The 6052-nt window shown below is 43.2% G+C and overlaps 1 protein-coding gene and 1 pseudogene across 2 annotated transcripts in view; one reads left to right on the top strand and one right to left on the bottom strand.

Moving 5' to 3' along the window:
- The window catches only part of GNB5 (guanine nucleotide binding protein (G protein), beta 5), a 68978-nt gene that overhangs the window by 19711 nt on the left and 43215 nt on the right, over window positions 1-6052 (top strand). The gene's annotated exons all lie outside the window — the stretch shown is intronic.
- On the bottom strand, window positions 4039-6051 carry LOC105544028 (annotated as a pseudogene). Its single transcript, XR_001006705.1, has one exon. The product of XR_001006705.1 is annotated as a 60 kDa heat shock protein, mitochondrial pseudogene (transcript).

Here is a 6052-nt window from a genome sequence, read left to right as displayed (position 1 = left end):
AGCCTCTGTCCTGGTCAGGGAGACCCCTTTAGACTATCAGCTGGAGTAACCAACTCATCCCAGTTTGCCTGGGACCCTAGGTGTGTGTGTGTGTTTGTTCGTTTGTTTGTTTTTGAGACGGAATCTTGCTCTGTTACCCAAGCTGGAGTGCAGTTGCACGATCTCGGCTCACTGCAACCTCCGCCTTCCAGTTTCAAGCAGTTCTCCTGCCTCAGCGCCCCGGTAGCTACGATTACAGGCACACACAATCACACCGAGCTAATTTTTGTATTTTTAGAAGAGATGAAGTTTTACCGTGTTGGCCAAGCTGGTCTCGAGCTCCTGACTTCAGGTGATCCACCCACCTCGGCCTCCCAAAGTTCTGGAATTACAGGCGTGAGCCACCGTACCCAGCCAGACCCTAGGTTTTAAAATGGAAAGTCCTGCAGCCCAGGAGACCCTGCAGTCCTAGGCAAACCAGGATAGTTGTTACCTCCTATTGGCTTGGACTTGTCCAAATTCTTGCCTTAAGGTCCACACAATAAAATTGTATAGCATAAACTTTGAGGGAAAAAGGAAGCTTTCCTCTTTCAGACCCTGAGTTCTTCACCTCCATCCCTTTGGCCCTCATCCCCAAGCCAGACCCATGGCCAACATTAAATGTAGGAAGTATTAATAGCTTATATGGGTCCTGTGATGGGAAGCCAGCTCACATCAAACTCCACCGCCCCAAGCCCTGTTTTCCCCTTCCTCCCGCAGAGCTTCCTGCTTCTCCCCAGAGCTTTCTCTTTGTCACTTTCTGCTTATCCTCTACCACCGGCGAGTACTCCCTCGCTTGATTCCAAGGCATTTTAGAATCATGTGGTTACAGCACATGCTGCTGTACAAATTTCCACAAACTTAGTGGCTTGCAATAACATACATTTATTTTCTTACAGTGCTGGAGGCCTGTAATCGGTGACTAAAATGGGTGGGCAGGTCCTTCGGGAGGCTTTAGGGGAGAATCCATTTCTTGCTTTTTCCAGCTTCTAGGGGCTGCCCATGTTCTCGGCCCAAGGCGCACGTGATTCTCAGCACTGCTTCTGTGGTCACCTCTCTCTCTGACTCTAACCCACCTGCTCCATCTTACTAGGATCCGTGTGATTATGTTGGGCCCACCTGGATAATCCAGGATCATCTCCCCATCTCAAGATCCTTAATCACATCTATGAAGTCCCTTTTGCCATAAGATAGCATCGTCACTGGTTCTGGGGATTAGGATGTGGACACCTTTGGGAGCCATTATTTAGCCTATCACACAGCTCTTAGATCAGGAGGGTTTCCCGGCTTCAGCTTCAGTCTTCCAGCACAAAACATTTCCTTCGCTTCGCAACAGCCCTGTCCCTTATAGATGAAAAAGCAGCTGAGATCTAGGGAGGGGTGAAGCGATTTCCCTAAGATTTTGCAGCTACTCTAATGTTGAAAAGGGAGTAGAGAAGGTTCAGGCTCCCAGAAGAGCTGTCCTCCTCACCATGCGAGACCTTCTCTTAGAAAGTTGAGATTTGCCAACAGTCTCCCTAACTGACCTAATTCCATCTACCTCTTCTATTTCACCTTGGATCAGTCTATGCCTTGCTCACTATTGCCAGTCACACTGGACATCTTGGTGAGCTTCAGACCGTCAGGCTTGTTCTTGCCTTCAGCCTTCAGACATGTTGTGTACTCGCTTCTGGAATGTCCTCCCACTTCTTTGCATAGCTTATTTCATATATTCTGTCTCGGTTCATATTCCACCTCCTCAGAGGCACCTTCCCTTATTATAAAAAGCAGTAAATGTTCTGGGCACGGTGGCTCATGCCTATAATCCCAGCACTTTGGGAGGCAGAGGCAGGTGGATCGCTTGAGCCCAGGAGATCAAGACCAGCCTGGGCAACATGGAGACTCCTTAATCTAAAATGGCCATGTCTGTCCCAACTTCCTACAATTTCAGCTCCCCTTCATTGTTCACTTCATCACTCTCTAAAATTACTTCCGTTCATTTATTCTTTGTTGACTGATTGATGATTGGTTGATTTTATGTCTCCCTTACTAGAATGTAAGCACCTTGGCAGCAGGTACTTTATTTGTATTAATTACTGTGGATCACTCTCCTACAACAGTGAGCTAGGCTAAGTAAATATTTATTAAATGAAAAAAAAAAAAGAGATTGGCATTGAAAAGAAAGAAAAGTAAATCTATGTATGAAAAGGTGTCAATTTTTTTATTAAGTAAAAGAAAATAAAAAGCAGTGTGCCAAACGGTATATATAACATGATCTTAATAAACAAGGGGTGCTTGTAGATGCAGTAAATGTCTGGAAGGATACACAGGGAACTTGTTACCTCTAGAGAGGGGTTTGGAAAGTGAAGGTGCTTTTCATTTTATACCCATCTTTGCATTTACTGGGTTTTTTGTTTTGTTTTCTTTTCGTTTTGTTTTGTTTTTTTGAGCCAGGTTCTCACTCTGTCACCCAGGCTGGAGTACAGTGACCCGATCATGGCTCACTGCCACCTCAAACTCCTGGCCACCTCAGCCTCTCAAGTGGCTGGGACTACAGGTGTGTGCCACCACATCTGACTGATTTTTGCATTTTTTTGTAGAGACGAGGTTTCTTCATGTTGCCCAGGCTGGTCTTGATCTCCTGGGCTCAAGCGATCCACCTGCCTCTGCCTTCCAAAGTGCAGGGATTACAGGCATGAGCCACCACACCCAGCACATTTACTGCTTTTTATAATAAGGGAAAAATGAGTACTAGAATGGGAGTCAAGATCAAGAATGAAAGGAGGCCAGGCGTGGTGGCTCACTTTGGAAGGCTAAAATGGAAGGATCACTTGAGCCCAGGAGTTCAGGACCAGCCTGGGCAACATAGCGAGACCTCAACTCTCAAAAAAAATTAAAAGTTAGCCAGGCATGATGGTGTGCACCTGTGGTCCCAGCTACTCGGGAGGCTGAGGTGGGAGGATCACTTGAGCCCAGGAGGTTGAGACTGCAATGAGCTATGATTGCACCACTGCACTCAAGCCCATGTGACAGAGTAAGATCCTGTCTCGAAAAATAAAAAGAGAAAGGGGAAAACATTTCAGCTCTAAAGAGTCTTTAACTTGAAATTAAACGAGGAATAATCTGAAAGGCTCAAAGCAGACAAAACAGGAAGGATGTGGTGCTCGTTTCAGCCAACAGGCACAGCAGCCTCCTGGGGCTGTGTGGGAGCTTCACCGCAATTCCCAGCTCCTTGAGGCAGATTCTAATATTGTGAAGGAACAAAGCAAGTTTATGTCGTTTCTCTGAGTACAAATCTAGACTACATTTGATACACAGGATGTATTGTCTGATACCATTAACTTTTCTATCTATTCTAAATGTAATTTTTTGAAAAGTTTTATTCTTGAATGCTTTATGGCTTAGAGCCTTGGACTATTCTGATTTATGGCTTAGGGAAAAATCTAGGAAAACTAACTTTCTAGATTAGCCTGGAACAAACATATTCCTTGACTTTTTTCATATTCTAAGAACATGTGATCTGTGTACTGAGGCTCACAGAAGTCGGTTTCTCTACAGTCATCCTCTTCCCTGTTGCTCGGCCACATGCCTCCTGCAGCCGTCAGAGGGAGCAGAAAGCTAACCTGCCTTCATTTCCTTTCCCCTTCCTTTCTCTGCATTCACCATTATACTCGAGCTGGCTAATGCAAGGGTGTTTAGAGTACTTTGCCAATAAACAAATGCTCACTGTGGAAAAATCTAGAAATATAAAGAAAACAAGTCATTCATAATCTCAATACCTAGAGGAAGCCATTTTAAATATTTTGATGTATTTCATAGCTTATGTTTCCATGTTTGTGTATATATTTCTAAGCTTAGTAGGGACTGTACTAGATAGAGGATTTGAGCCCAGTTTTAACATTCAGCAAAATGGACTGAGTAGCTCCCCATGTCATTTACATTTCTTTTAATGTCATCATTAAAAATTCTTATATGGAACCATATAGTATTCCATCTTAAAGATGGTCCCATAACTTAATTCTCCAAACCTTTTATTTAACTTTAAACAATTTTTTTATTACACAAAGGTTGTCACATAATTGGATATTTCTCTACTTTGTACACAATTATTCTCACTCTCCACAGAAAGGCTGCTCCTCATCTGGTGGTGGCAAGCACTAGAATTCTGATTTTAACAGAATAGTAGTAAAAATGCCTCAGTGATTTAAGTTGAAAGCAGTACATTGGCACATGACTCTCGTACCCAGTATCAGGAATGTACAAATGTTTTTTATTCAAAAATGCAAAATAAATTATCTGTAGGCATAGACAGTGACAGCAGTAAACCATTGTATATTTTGTCAACAGAAACCAGTAACTGGTGGTTATAGTGATTTTCAGCCAGCCTTTTTCTTCAGTTTCTCCAACTGACTTCTCTGAAGTTGTTGGTGAGGAACACCGCCTTGGGCTTCCTGTGACAGTTCATTAATAAAGGTAAAGTACTAGTCTAGGAGTTAGAACACGCCACCTCCCATACCACCTCCCATTCCACCCATTGCACCCACTCCAGGGTCCTTCTCTTCTTTAGGAATTTCTGTGACTACAACTTCTGCTGTAGCTAACAGAGAGGCCATACCAGCAGCATCCGATAAAGCAGTTTTCACAACCTTTGTTGGGTCAATAATTCCTTTTTCCACCATATTCACAAAATCTCCAACCATAGCATCATAACCAACTTCTGAGGAACTTTGCATAATTTTCTCAACTATCAAAGATCCTTCAACACCTGCATTCTTAGCAATGGTCATTGCGGGAATTTTGAGTGTTCTTTTAACAATTTCTATACCAATTTTTTGATCTTCATGAGCTGGAGTCAATGAGTCCGAGGCTGGAATGCATCGAAGCAGGGCACAACCCCCTCCCAAAACAGCGCCTTCTTCAACAGCAGCTCTTGTAGCATGAAGGGCATCTGTAACTCGTCTGTCTTTTCATTCACTTCAGCATCACTTGTCCCACCGACCTTCAGCACAGCTACTCCATCCGAAAGTTTTGCCAGCCGTTCATTCAGTTTTTCCTTTTCATATTCACTAGTTGTGACATCTAACTGCTCAATGATTTCTTGAATACATTTTTCAATTTGAGCTTTGTCACCTTTTCCTTTTAAGAGCATGGCACCGTCTTTGGTCACAATGACCTCTCCACCTTTTCCTAAGTCATGAGGCTGAACGTCTTCAAGAGTTAGGGTCAACCCCTCTTCTCCAAACACTGCACCACCAGTAGCAATAGCCATATCTTTAAGCTGGTTCTTTCTATAGTCACCAAAGCCTGGAGCCTTGACTGCCACAACCTGAAGACCAACCTTTAGCCTATTCAAGACGAGTGTACTTAGAGCTTCTCTATCAACGTCTTCAGCGATTATGACCAAAGGCTTACGATGATCTTCGGCAATTTCAAGAGCAGGTACAATGGACTGAACACTAGAAATTTTCTTTTCACTCAACAGAACATAGGCATCCTGGAATTCACATTTCTGACCTTTTGATATATTAATAATAAAGTATGGAGAAATATAGCTTCAATCAAACTTCATGCCTTCAATAATTTCTAATTCATCATTCAGTGTTTCTCTATCCTTTACTGTGATGACAGCCTTTCTTCCAACCTTTTTCATTGCATCAGAGATGATATTGCCAATTTCTTTGTCTCCGTTTGCAGAAATCGTAGCAACCTGTGCAGTTTCTTCAGGGGTGGTCACAGGTTTAGACTGCTTTTAAGTTCAGCAAGTACAGCATCAACAACTAACATCACACCTCTCGTGATTTCCACTGGAGTAGCACCTTTGCTAATCTTCTCGAAGCCTTCCTTGGCTATAGAGCATGCCAGTACAGTAGCAGTGGTGGTGCCATCCCCAGCCTCTTCATTTGTGTTATTGGCAACATCTTGAACAAGTTTACCTCCAATGTTTTTATATTTATCCTTTAAGTCAATTGGCTTTGCAACAGTCACACCATCTTTTGTTACTTTGGAACTTCCCCAGCTCTGCTCAGTAATCACTGTTCTTCCCTTTGGCCCCATT

This window comes from Mandrillus leucophaeus, unplaced genomic scaffold (genome assembly GCF_000951045.1).
Source record: "Mandrillus leucophaeus isolate KB7577 unplaced genomic scaffold, Mleu.le_1.0 Scaffold108, whole genome shotgun sequence".
NCBI classification, from domain to species: Eukaryota; Metazoa; Chordata; class Mammalia; order Primates; family Cercopithecidae; genus Mandrillus; species Mandrillus leucophaeus.
The sequence above is the reverse complement of the archived record's forward strand: the minus strand, read 5'-3'. Positions and strand labels throughout refer to the sequence as shown.